Source organism: Camellia sinensis, chromosome 9 (assembly GCF_055761805.1).
Source record: "Camellia sinensis isolate YWXY chromosome 9, ASM5576180v1, whole genome shotgun sequence".
Taxonomy (NCBI): Eukaryota; Viridiplantae; Streptophyta; class Magnoliopsida; order Ericales; family Theaceae; genus Camellia; species Camellia sinensis.
The window spans coordinates 41,456,326-41,470,813 of NC_138969.1; positions in this window are offsets into that span (position 1 = coordinate 41,456,326).

The window sequence follows — 14,488 nt, forward strand, 5'->3', positions numbered from 1 at the left end:
TGTATAGTGATTTTCATATTATATGATCTGAAGTATATATCAAATGATTTTCGTATTATATGTATCAAGCTCTTTTGGTCTAACTAATTATCCATGGTAAATTTTATGCCTTATACTCTTAGTATAATATTTTTCACTCTGCCATGAGCTTATAGTTTTTTTTACCACTTTCAGGTGGCATGTCGGGACCAGCGTGTGGAGTAGGCACAAAGCACTTTTATTGATGTATTTTTTTAATGTAAAAATCGGCCTTTTTGGTCAATACATTTTGTAATAAAAATAGAAGCTCCAATGATTATTTTAGTACCCTTATTTAAATATTTCTTCCGCTTGCGTTTATTAATTTGTTTAAAGATTTGACCGGAGGTAACCTCAGTTACTGGCCATCACGATGCCTAACACTTGGGTACGGGAAGCGGGTCGTGACAAATGGTATCAGAGCAATGGTTTTAAAAAAAAAAAATCATCATTGAAGCATAGGACACATGCACATTTAAGAAGTGGGATAACGGGTAATTAATACCGAATTATTATATTTTGTTCGTCGATTTAATTATATTATAATTTTATATGATTACATATATAATAAATTTTTTTTTGTGCTTAATTTCTGAAGGATATTTGACATAAGTTATATTTGTTATAGTAATAAAAAAAAAGAATGACAAGAAAAGAAGGATGTCGGGCTCAAATATCTACCAAAATTATAATATAATTAAATATATATAATTTTCAGTTCAGTATTCAAAAAAAAATTTATTTTGATGTTTTTTTTAAAGTGGATTCAAATTTTAAAGATACTAGTTTTAAAATTATTGCCCATCAATGAAAAGTTCATCTCAAATTTTTCAATTTTTGCATATTATTTTGTCATTGTGTTCTCATCATGAACAAAACAAGTGAAGTTTTTAAAGTCGCTCCTTATTTCTCATTTTGGCCCAAACCAATTTTTGACAACTAGACCGTGAGTTATTTTTGGTAAAAATTTTTTTGAGATACTATTTTCTATCAGATTAATCATCTAATATATATTTATCAGAGTGCGCAGCGGATAACGTACACCTATGGCAAATTTCGAAGACGAAATTTTAAAAAGGAGGGAAGATTGTAACGACCCAGATTTCTAATTATTCTGTAAAATTTATACTAATATTATTTAATCTCAGTTCGGAAAATATATAATTTATTATATATTATTATACGTAATTTTATAAAATAATATAATTATTTATAAGTTTAGGGGTCAAAATATAAATAATAATAATATAGATAATATAAATAATAATAATAATGGGTGTGGTATTAAAATAAATAATTAATTTTTGTTAGTATAAGATAAAGTGTAATTTAATTAAAAATTAAATTATTTATATAATTATATTAAAATATTGAGTCAAAGGATAATTATTCTAAATATCTATTAAAGATAGGATTAAATCTATAAAAATATAATCGAATCGGTGGAATGATTAGTGGATCGGCCACGTGTTGGCCAGAGAGTGGGTTCTCCTCTCTATTTAAGGGGGACGTTTCACCTGGAGGGAAAGGGGAGAAAGAAAAGAAAAAGAAAGAAAGAAAAGAAAGAAAAGAGAGGAAAGGAAAGAACAGTGGAAGCTAAAAGGGTTTTTGATGGTGAAAAGAAAGAGTAAGGTATTAAAGTTAAGGTGAGTTATATTATACCTTGAGTCTCCAAAATGTATTTTACTTATGTTTTGACTTACCAAAATCTATTTTATAAAAGTTATGTTTTATTAATATATTTTATAAAAGTTATGTTTTATAAAGGTTTCGGTTACGTGGTTTTATTTTTGAACCCTATTTGCTTAAAAGGAAATCCATGGATGTGTTTGTTTTACTCTTAAAGAATATTTGATCCATTGACCAGTGTAGTGCTTGGCACTTAGTGATGTACCGTGGTTATGGTTGTATAGTGATTTTCATATTATATGATCTGAAGTATATATCAAATGATTTTCGTATCATATGTATCAAGCTCTTTTGGCCTAACTAATTATCCATGGTGAATTTTATGCCTTATACTCTTAGTATAATATTTCTCACTCTGCCATGAGCTTATAGTTTTTTTTACCACTTTCAGGTGGCATGTCGGGACCAGCGTGTGGAATAGGCACAAAGCACTTTTATTGATGTATTTTTTTAATGTAAAAATCGGCCTTTTTGGTCAATACATTTTGTAATAAAAATAGAAGCTCCAATGATTATTTTAGTACCCTTATTTAAATATTTCTTCCGCTTGCGTTTATTAATTTGTTTAAAGATTTGGCCGGAGGTAACCTCAGTTACTGGCCATCACGATGCATAACCCTTGGGTACGGGGAGCGAGTCGTGACAACTGTGCCCCTCCCTGCTGTGTTCTGCTGTGCCGTAAAACGGTACAATTTCTTCCCCTTCTTTTTTTTTTTTTCACACAGTTTCGTCTTCTTTTTTTTTTCTTTTTTATTTTTTTATTTTAGAGCTTAGAATTTAGGATTTAGGGATAATTTTTTTTATTTTTTTTATTTTAGGGTTTAGGACCTAATAATTAATAATTAATATTTTAGGGTTTAGGACCTAAACCCTAAAATAAAAAAAAAAAAAAATTATCCCTAAACTCTAAAATAAAAAAATAAATTTTAAAAATTAAAATCTAAATCCTAAATTCTAAACTCTAAAATAAAAAAATAAAAAATAAAAAAAAAGAAGAAGATGAAACTTAGTGAAAAAAAAAAAAAAAAAAAAAGGGATGAAACTGTGCCGTGAAACGGCACAGCAAAACACAGCAGGGAGGGGGCACAGCAGTGACCCCGCTCCCAAAAAAATTAGACATACTTTTTAAGTCCAATGATGCGATAATCAATTAGAATATTAAATGTAATAATCTCTTTCATATTTTCTCTAATAATTAATCAATTATATCACTTATATAACATTATGTCTAGAGAATGAGTTTAAAAAGTGGACTTATATAATATTTTTCATTGTTAATTGTGAAACAATAATGTCATTTGGGCAAATTACATTGTTAATCTCTGTACTTTGATCGTTGCGTCATTTTGATCATTATAATTTCATTTGACTCGATTTTGACTATAACTTTTTTAGTTTATTTTAAATTGATCAAATTGATTCCAATTGTTAATGTGTGGGTGATTTTCTGACCACACTGCCCGCCTAGTAATCAGCTGGAGAATATTGGCAGAATAGACGGTTCAGCTAACCTGCAATAGAAAGAAAAGGCTCCGGTGGTGGCTCTTCCACCCGGGGGCACTCCGACGATCAAGTCAGCATATCTCTCAAAGATAATCAAGTACTAAACTCACTACTCAAAGCATAAAACTGCGTACCTTAGACCCACGGGGGTGCCTCTTTTTTATAGCCAACATAAACCTAGTTCCACTAGAAGCCTGACTTCCATGGACTCTCATTCAGTGCTTACTTTGGATTCCTCAAGAGATAAAGATAAACTCCCTAAGAGCTTTATCCTTATCTTGGCTAAGTCTCCTCTTTACTCTAGGACTCTTGTTCCTTATCTTTTATCCATTTATCTCGGATTCTGATATCTTCGGAGATAACCTCGGCCTTGCCGAGATCACCTCGGCGTCATGACCAGGACACGTGGTCGGCGTCACTTTGCCACGTGTTGGTACACAGAAAATATATCTCCATAACTGCCCCCTAGGTTCTATTACCTCGACATTCTGAGGTGATGGAACCTATATCTGTATTTTCTTCCAGTAAATCGGTTTAAAGTTTGATAGCCGAGATCATCCATTTCTGGCCGACATGCTTTCCCTAAAAAATCAAGATTTCTAAGGAACTTTTCACGCGCATGAGCTGTCATGTACTTCAACCCAACCGTTTTAGCCACGTGTTTCCCTCTTACTGGTCTGTATACGTGACGCGCTTGTTAGCCACCTCTTTTCTCACGTGCGCCGTCTGACGCCCTCGTTCTTCTAGGCGTATTGATTGCTTTTCCGCCGTTTCTGTTTAATCAAAAACTTTTTTCCCTTTTTTCCGTCTCTTCACTTTTTCATTCGAATCTCCTGCTCTCTCTCTAGCTTTCGAAATCCTCCATCGCTCAAGCTTCTAAAGCTCTGCAACCTCCTCCGTTCACTCCTTCCGGCGAGATTTCCACTAGTCTTCCGCTCCTGAAATCGTCGTAGGACATCGGCAAATCCCTTTCCGGCTTCCCTTTTTCTGGTAAGCTACTGTTCCTTTCGTTTTCAGTTCCTAATGTTTCTTCTTTTTTTGCTGTCGCCATTACTGTACTGTTTCAAGCTTTTTAATTCATAAATCGTACATCTGAATACATTCATCCATGATTTTGCCTTTGCCTACATTTTGAACACACGCATTGTTTCACCACTTCTTTGCACTTTTGCCACTGTTCTTGGCCATATACTCTCGTATTCTTCATGTTCTTGATAGTCCATCTCAATTCTTGTTTCTAAAACTTCGTTTTTTCTGTTTTTTGCATTTTTTTTTTCTAAATTCATGCTTTCAATCCGTGTTTCCATAGATTTAGATCTGGGATTTGTATGTAGAACTCATAACTTAGGAAAAAACTGAAACCTGCACCTCCCTTATTGTTTGCCGAGGTCCCAATAACCTTTTAAAAACATCTTCTGAGACCCACCTTCTAAGATTAAGTCGATATCATGGGTATATGGAAACATAGGGTAAACACCCCTTCCAAATTAGAATACTTTAGACAGGAGTTTGAGATCTCAGCCAACGTCCATTTGAGGTTGGCTGGGGATGATGACTCCATCATGCCCACCGCCGACTCCATGCCTTTCCCCGTGGTCGCCTTTATAGAGTGTGGACTTCGGCTTCCACTAAACATTCTGTTTCGGGAAGTTATCCATTATTATAAGTTGAACCCTATGCAACTGGAAATCAATTCCTATCGAGTGATCTTTGGCATCATAGCCCTAGCTAAACAGGAAAATGCTAGGATCACCTTTGCCGACATCCAATATTGCTATACCATGTGTGGCCTTAACTTGAAAGACAAAGGCTACATTTATTACCTTAAGCCGAGGTCCACAGAATTCAAAATTGTAGCCGACCTCCCAAACTCCAACAAGGGGGCTGGAGATGATTATTTCATTACCTCGGGGAATTGGGAGTTTGCCCCAGATGAAGACCTCCATCTCTTCCCTCTCCCACGATCAGTCTTTATAGAGGGTAATGGTAAGAGTCCTGCATTCATATTTGTTTTACTTTTAAAGTCTTGTAGGCTTTATCTGTTTCCTAATGTCTGCTTTGTCTTTACTTTTGTAGTTCTTCCTCAACTGCCAAAAAACTTTCGCCAATCCTTTGTTCCCAGCAAGGATTTAAAGAATTTGCTGGTCCTGCCAGTTCAAAAGCAAAAGGCACCCCTGTTTCTCAACTTCATCCCAACATACAAATCAGCTCTCCCCAACATCCCCAGGAAAAAGAAGAAGAAGAGCTTATCTCCACCTTCTGCTACAACTCTTCCAGTTGCATCAACATCGCGAATAGACCAAGGATCAACCTCTGATCCAGCAGAACAGCCGTCGACCTCGGCTCTATACCTTATTCCACCATCCCAAAGAAAACGTCGTCGACGTCTTATTCTTACAGCCGAGATGGGTCGCGCAAAGCCAGTTGCTAAAGACCTCCTAACCAACATTCCATCATCTATTGACGAGCAACCAACACAAACCCAACCTCCAGCAAAACCAAAAAGAATAAAAAAGGCTCAACCAAAGGCCAAGGTAGCTCGGGTTGAGTCTGAAGACACTCTCCCTATTTCAAAGTTAGCTGAGAGTGATAAATCCCAGCCTTCTGCTGGGAAGAGGCGTTCTGAGTCTCAACCACCAGAATCTCAACAATCCAAAAAGCCGAGGTCTTCCTCCGCAACAACTTCGGGATCAAAAAAACCCGATGCCCCCTGGGCCCCCACAATTACATTGGAAGACAAGCCTGTCATGGCGAGCGATAGTGCCGACGATATAAACGTCAGCGTCGCACTTAGTACCGCTCTGCTTCTTCTAGACGATCTGGAGCGATATGCCCAGTACAGTGAGTATGAGAACTATGCCCTTATGCTTCAACACTTCGTTCAGGTAAACGTCTTCTTCTTGTAAATTTTTCTTTCTCTTTATTTCTCACTTTGAATATTCTTTAATACCTTTGTTTTTTTTAGGCCATCCAGCATGCCCACTCTTTCTCAATGCAGTCTTTTGACAACAGGGAGAGGCTTGCCGAGATGAAGAGGGAGGTCTCCAGCCTCCAAAAGACCAATAAAGGCCTCTAGTCAAAAATGAAGAAGCTGGAAGACCAAGCTGAGGAAGCCATCAAGGCTCAGACCGAAGCCGACGAAAATGCTGAGGCTGCTGAGGCCATCAGGAAGGTGGCCGAATCGCAAAGGAGAGAGGCCGAGGAAAAAATGGCCCAAGCTGAAAAGGAGCTTCAGGAGGCCCTGGCCACCAAAGAAGCTGAAATCAAAGAAGCCGATGAAAAGGCATATTCACAGGGTATGGCCAACGTCACTGAGGCCTATGAAAAACAAGTGAATGAGGCATGCAACAAGGGTTTCACCCTTGGTTGGATGTCCCTTCTTAAAAAGCTTAATATTCCTGATGACTCTCCGTTGCGGAAGACCGACGCCATTCCCTTGCCATTTCCTCTAGTCCCAACTCCAAGTGAAAATGTCGACGAATCTGATGCTGAGGATGAGACCGAGGAGGAAGAGGACGAGGCTTTGATAAGAAAATCAAAAGATGCTGGTGGGGCCAAGTCCCCTCCTCAGAATGAGCAAGTCTTAGACTTGACTCAAGATGAGGAAGGTGATGAGGTTATCCAAGAAGCTGTTCCCGACATTGTACCGACCGACATCCCTTCTGAGGTTAAGACTGTTGAAGAAACTCTTCAAGAAATTGACGCCGAAATAGCGGCAGAGAAGGAGCCCGAGGTGGTGTCTGATCTTCAAATTCAACAATCTGGAGGGGAGGAGCCTTAGTTCTAAGTCTTCTTTTTACTTGTATCTTCTTGCTTCTTTATCTTAGGAAAGGATGTATGTTCTTTGTATGGCCGATGTGCCCCTCTTTTTACTTTGAATGTTAATACAACTTTTCTCTTTTATTGAATGCTTGTACTCCTGTCTTTTCTTCTTTGTCTTCGTATGATTCTATACTTAGAATATTTTGCATATGTACATTCTTCCTCCTTTGTGTAACCTTTTCGGGGTGACACACCTTGGTTATGCCAACTGATAATATACCTCGGCAAGTTTCTTGTCTTTGGTTTATCTTCAACTTGTAAATTGCTACAAATTGCAACAAGTGAAGATAAACAAATATCTCGGCTTAACTTCAACTTATAAATTGCTACAAATTTCAACAAGTGAAGATAAACAAATATCTCGGCTTAACTTCAACTTGTAAATTGCTACAAATTTCAACAAGTGAAGATAAATAATTATCTCGGCTTAATTTCAAGTTGTAAATTGCTACAAATTTCAACAAGTGAAGATAAACAATTATCTCGGCTTAACTTCAGCTTGTAAATTGCTACAAATTTCAACAAGTGAAGATAAACAAATATCTCGGCTTAACTTCAACTTGTAAATTGCTACAAATTTCAACAAGTGAAGATAAACAATTATCTCGGCTTAACTTCAACTTGTAAATTGCTATAAATTTCAACAAGCGTTAAGCATTACTTCGGTTTAACTTCAACTTGTAAATTGCTATAAATTTCAACAAGTGAAGATAAACAATTTTCTCGACTTAACTTCAACTTGTAAATTGCTACAAATTTCAACAAGTGAAGATAAACAAATATCTTGGCTTAACTTCAACTTGTAAATTGCTACAAATTTCAACAAGTGAAGATAAACAATTATCTCGGCTTAACTTCAACTTGTAAATTGTTACAAATTTCAACAAGTGAAGATAAACAAATATCTTGGCTTAACTTCAACTTGTAAATTGCTACAAATTTCAACAAGTGAAGATAAACAATTATCTCGGCTTAACTTCAACTTGTAAATTGCTACAAATTTCAACAAGCGTTAAGCATTACTGTCTTTTCTCTGCCCCCAATGTGAACCTGAGTTCCACTTAGGTTCTCATTATTCAGAAACAATCATTATGCATCTTTTAACAATTTACAAGTCTTTGGAGAACTCTGCTAAAATTTTATTGGTGAATAATAACAAGGAACATCTAATGATAGAAAAATTTTAAATTACAAGTGTTCCAAGGTCTTAGCAATGCTTTGCCCTCATTATCTTCGAGTCGATATGCTCCATTGCCTAATACCGAAGTGATTCTGTAGGGTCCTTCCCAGTTTGGGCCAAGCTTGCCCTCTCTAGGATCCTTCTTGTTGCCAACAACTTTTCTTAGGACTAGGTCGCCGACTTGAAAATCCCTTGGATTAACCTTTTTATTGTAAGCTCTAGCAAGTTGCTGCTGGTATGCTGCGAGCTGAATTGCAGCTTTCTCCATTCTTTCTTCTAAGAGATCCAGATCTCGGGCTAGAAATATATCATTTGTGCCTTTCTCTACTTCTTCGGTTCTGAGCCCTGGGATGCCGATCTCCAGCGGGATGACTGCTTCTGTGCCATAAGCCATGGCAAAGGGGGTTTTCCCGGTTGATCTTCTCGGCGTAGTCCGGTATGCCCAAAGTACATTGGCAACTCGTCTACCCACTTTCCTTTTGCTGCCTGTAGCCTCTTTTTTATCCCATCCAAAATTATTTTGTTGGATGCTTCTGCTTACCCATTGCTTTGGGAAAAACTTGGTGTTGAAAAGTAATTCTTTATCTTGAATTTCGCACAAAAGTTCTTGATGAGTTTGCTGTCAAACTGCGTTCCGTTGTTGGCAACTATTGCTCTTGGGATGCCAAATCTGGTGATGATGTTTCTCCATATGAAATTTTTGACGTCCACATCTCAGATTTTGGCAAGAGGTTCTGCTTCTATCCATTTCGTGAAGTAATCTGTTGCTGCCAGCAGGTACTTCCTTTACCCAGTTGCTTGGGGCAACTGTCCAATGAGATCCATGCCCTATTGGGCAAATGGCCATGGACTGGATACAGGGTTTAGGTCAGCAGCTGGCTGGTGTATCAAAGGTGCGAACATTTGGCATTGTTCACACTTCTTCACGTAGGCTTCTGCATCTTTTTACATGTAGGGCCACCAATACCCCTGGGTAATGGCCCTGTGAGCTAGTGATCTGCCCCCAGCGTGGCTTCCACAAATCCCCTCGTGAATTTCGTATAGAAAATCTTCAACCTGCAAAGGGTGTATGCACCTTAGAAGGGGTCCTGTGAAGGATCTTCTGTAGAGATGTCCGTCCGCTGTCAGACTGAATCTCGCCGACTTCAATCTGATCTTGTGTGCCTCCTTATGGTCTTCTGGTAGCTTTCCCTCTTTCAGGAATGCAACAATTGCATCCATCCAGCTTGGCCCCAAGTCTATACACATTGCTTCTTGTTCTGTGACCGGCTGTTCTATGCTCGGGCTTGATAGATAGTCAATCATTATTGTTCTTGTTTTTCCAGTTTGCATTGAGCTTGCCAAGTTGGCCAACGCGTCAACGTAGTTGTTATCATCTCGGCTGACTTGAAGAAGTCGGCAATTGTGAAACAAGCTTGCCAGTCTGATGACCTCCTTTGCGTATGCCGACATCCTCTCATCTCGGGTTGCAAACTCTCTTGTTGTTTGATTTACTACAAGTTGTGAATCACAAAAAATTATTACCTCATCTGCTTCTGCTGCCACTGCTAGCTTCAGTCCTGCAATCAGTGTTTCGTATTCTGCCTCATTGTTTGAGGCCTTGAACCCCAATCGAATAGACTGTTCAAATATCTCCCCATCAGGAGATATTAACACTACTCCTGCCCCCACTCCTTGCCGGTTTGAACTCCCATCGACAAACAGGAGAAAGGAGTCGCCGATGTAAATGTTGCAGGGTCTTAGTTTTTCTTTTCCTTGTTCTTTTGTCTTTGGCTGGGTTTCTCCTTGTTTGCTTGGATAACGTTCATCTCGGCTCAACGGAGCCTGATGTTCGATGGATTCCGACGTGAATTCGGCCACGAAGTCAGTCAAAATTTGGCCCTTAATTGCTGTTCTTGGCCTGAACTCCAGGTCGTATTGGCCCAAGGCCACTGCCCATCTTGCTATTCTTCCAGTTAAGTCTCCTTGTTGTAACAAGGACTTCAGCGGGTGCTCTGTTAGCACTATAATCTTGTGTGCTTGAAAGTAATGGTTCAGTTTCTTTGAAGCCATTACTAAGGCCAGCATTAATTTCTCTAGTGGGAGGTACCTTATTTCTGCATCGGCCAAGGTTTTGCTTACATAGTAAATAGCCTTTTGCTCCCCCTTTTTCCTCTTGGATTAGCACTGCACTTACTGCGTGTTCTGAAACTGCCAAATACAAAAACAGTTCTTCTCAACGTTCAGGTGTTGAGAGGACTGGAGCCGTGGTCAGATATTTCTTTAGGTCGGCCAAGGCAGCCCCACATTCCTCAGTCCATAGGAAGTCCGTAGCCTTCTTCACTAGGTTGAAGAAAGGTTTACATTTGTCTGAGCTTCGGCTTATGAACCTGTTTAGGGCTGTGGCCCTTCCAGTAAGCATCTGAACTTGTTTTGCCGTCGTTGGGCTTTTCAGCTCTAGGATGGCCTTGATTTGGTTTGGGCTGGCCTCAATTCCCTTTCTTGTTACCAGGTACCCCAAAAATTTACCTGATCCAACTCCAAACGCGCACTTCGATGCGTTGAGTCGGAGCCGGTATGTTTTGAGTATATCAAAGACCTTTTTTAGGTCGGCAAGATGGCCTTTAGGTTCCTTGGTCATCACGACCATGTCGTCGATGTAGACTTCTACTGTTTGGCCAATCAGGTTTTTAAACATGTTTGTTACCAACCTTTGGTAAGTTGCTCCTGCGTTTTTCAACCCAAAAGACATTACCTTGTAAGAATACAGTCCTTTCGGGGTGATAAACGCTGTCTTCTCCTTGTCTGGGGGGTACATGGCTATCTGATGGTATCCTCTGTAAGCGTCCAAGAAGCTCATCCTTCCATGTCCAGATGTGGCGTCTACCAACTGGTCAATCTTGGGTAGAGGAAAGCTGTCTTTGGGACAAGCTTTGTTCAGGCTTGTAAAATCTACGCAGACCCTCCATTTACCGTTCTTCTTCTTTACCACTGGTCAATCTTGATTTTCTGACCACACTGCCCGCCTAGTAATCAGCTGGAGAGCACCGGTAGAATAGATGGTTCAGCTAACCTGCAATAGAAAGAAAAGGCTCCGGCGGTGGCTCTTCCACCCGGAGACACTCCGACGATCAAGTCAGTATATCTCTCAAAGATAATCAAATGCTAAACTCACTACTCAAAGCATAAAACTGCGTACCTTAGACTCACGGGGGTGCCTCTTTTTTATAGCCAACATAAACCTAGTCCCACTAGAAACCTAACTTCCATGGACTCCCATTCAGTGCTTACTTTGGATTCCTCAAGAGATAAAGATAAACTCCCTAAGAGCTTTATCCTTGTCTTGGCTAAGTCTCCTCTTTACTCTAGGAGTCTTGTCCCTTATCTTTTATCCATTTTTCTCGGATTCCGATATCTTCGGAGATAACCTCGGCCTTGCCGAGATCACCTCGGCGTCATGACCAGGACACGTGGCACGTCGGCTAACATGTCGGCGTCACCTTACCACGTGTTGGTACTCAGAAAATATATCCTCACAATTAACATTTTTTTTAATGGAAAATGTGCATATCAGTGGCATGTCTCATATTTTTAAGGGCAAAATTATATACTTAATCAATTCAGTGATTTAACCTCAATCAATTCAATAAATATTTTTCGTCAAAAACCTTAATGACGTTATTAATTGGACCAAATTAAAATAAAATTTAAAATTAAGGGTTAAAATTGAGCTGATTGAAACTGTAATAACTAAAATAATATGAGTGATAAAATATAAAGACTATCAATATAATTTATCCCATATTCCTTTTATTCATACAATTCATTACCAAAAAAAGAATAGTTAGCCTTCGTTTGGGAACTGGGTTAGCTTGGCTTTTTGACTTTTTTGGCTATTTTAGCTTGGGCTAAAAAGCCTGGTTTGGGAAGGACTTTTTGACTTTTTTGACTTTTTGACTTTTTGGTGATGTGTCTTACTATTAAATTACCAAACTGCCCCTTATGTCCAACTTGTACCTGTGGCAATGAAAGTGGTCCTCCACGTCAGCCTCCGTGGAGGACCGAATTTGGATAAAAAAAAATTTTAATTTTAAATAATTTAAATAATGTTACTATTAAATAATGTTAATATTGGATAATTTAAATAATGTTCAATTTAAATAATTTAAAATATTAATATTTTTAATGTTTTATTTTAATTTTATTTTAAATTTAATTTTAATTTTATTTTAAATATTTAAATAATGTAAATAATCTAAAAAATTTACGTTGGTATAAATTTAAAATAAATATTCAAAAAATTTAAATCGTAAAATTTAAAATAATTTAAATATTCAAAAAATAATTTTAACAAAAAAATTTAAATAATTTAAATATTCAAAAAATTTAAATAATTTAAAATGTTAATATTTTCAATTTGAAAACAACTCTACACTCAAATCGTAACCAAACACATAAAATATTTATTATATTGTCCTGCGTATTTTAAATAATTTAATTTTAATTTATTTTTAAATATTTAATATAATTTTTATTTTTATTCAAATTTTTATTTTTATTTTTATTTTAATTTTAAATTTAATTTTAATTTTAATTTTAATTTTACTTTTAATTTTAATTTTATTTTAAATATTTAAATAATGTAAATAATCTACAAAATTGAATAAGTAAAAAATTTAAAATAAATATTCAAAAAATTATTTTAACAAAAGAATTTAAAATTTTTAAATATTTTGTTTTAAATTTAAATAATTTAAAATGTTAATATTTTAAATTTAAAAACAACTCTACACTCAAATCGTAACTACACACGTAAAACAAAACTTAATTAAGAAATTATTTTGAAAACTCATAACCAAACACATAATTCGAAACTCTATACTAATTTCATAACTCTACACTCAAATCATAACCAAATACATAACTCGAAATTTAAATAATTTAAAATGTTAATATTTTAAATTTAAAAACAACTCTACACTCAAGTCGTAACCAAACACATAAAATGAAACTCAATTCTTAAATTATTGAGGTAACTCATAACTAAACACATAACTTGAAATTCCATACTACTTTCACAACTCTACACTCAAACCATAACCAAATACATAACAAAAAAAAAATTATTTAAAAATATTTTTATCAAATATAGTTTAAATTTATTTTCATAAAATATTTTAACAAAAAACAAAAAAAAAATGTTTTTATTTTTTTTTTCAATTTTGTTTGTCTTTCCTAGTAAAAAGCCTGATTTGATTTTTTTTTTTTTTTTTTTTTTTTTTACTTTCTGTGGGCTGACACTGCCCCTCTTTCATGTGGGGTAGTATGGTAAATTTACTTCCCAAATTGTTGCAGCCATGCTCCCAACTTTCTTTTGTCCGTTTGTGGCGAAATTAGTCACTTTTGTCATTTAGTGGCTAATTTAGCCCAAACCCAACTTCCCAAACGCAGCCTTATTAATTTAAACTAGAAGGGTGCACGTGTACACTTTGTTTGGTTAAAATTTCAAAAACTATTTTTAAATAGATTTTTATTTATCTTTATTGAACTTTTTTCATATTATAGTTAATTTTTTTTTTAAAATGCATCAAGATTAGATACATTTAAAAAGTAAAAAAGTTTAACTAAAATATGAGAAAAAAAAATTCACTAAAAATAATCGAAATCTTGAACAAAAATGTACACAAAGTTTTGTTTAAATTTTCATCATTTTTTATTATTTTTTAATGTTTTAGTCAATTTGTTTTACTTTTTAGATACATCTAAAAAGTACAAAGAATTTATTAAAATATAGAAACAAAATCATTAAAAATAAACAAAAACTCATCTAAAATAATTTTTGAAAAATCAAACCAAATAGACAACTTTTTGAACAATTCAAGTAAATATTTTTTTTTTTTGCATTTTACCAAAAAAAAAAAAAAGAAAAAAGAAAAAAGAAAGATTAAATGAACTTCATTTTAGTAACAAATTCATGTTCGCAGAAATATGTTGTTCAAAACCAGTTGAGGACTGGAAATCACATGTTAAGATTAAAAAGTTTTAAGAAATTTCATTCATATTTTCATTTATTTTGTTACACAAATTAATGTAGATTCAATGTAAATTTAATTAACCTTATGACCAGTCACTAAATAGGTTTTAAGTCATCAAATGTGTGTACATCAACTTTATCGAGGTGGTGATCCAAGATTTATGTGTTCATTGGATATGGGAATTGACTTTTCATAACCATAAAAAAAATGTTCAGGATATTAATAATTAATAGGTTTTAATGCCATGGGATGTGGACGCCAG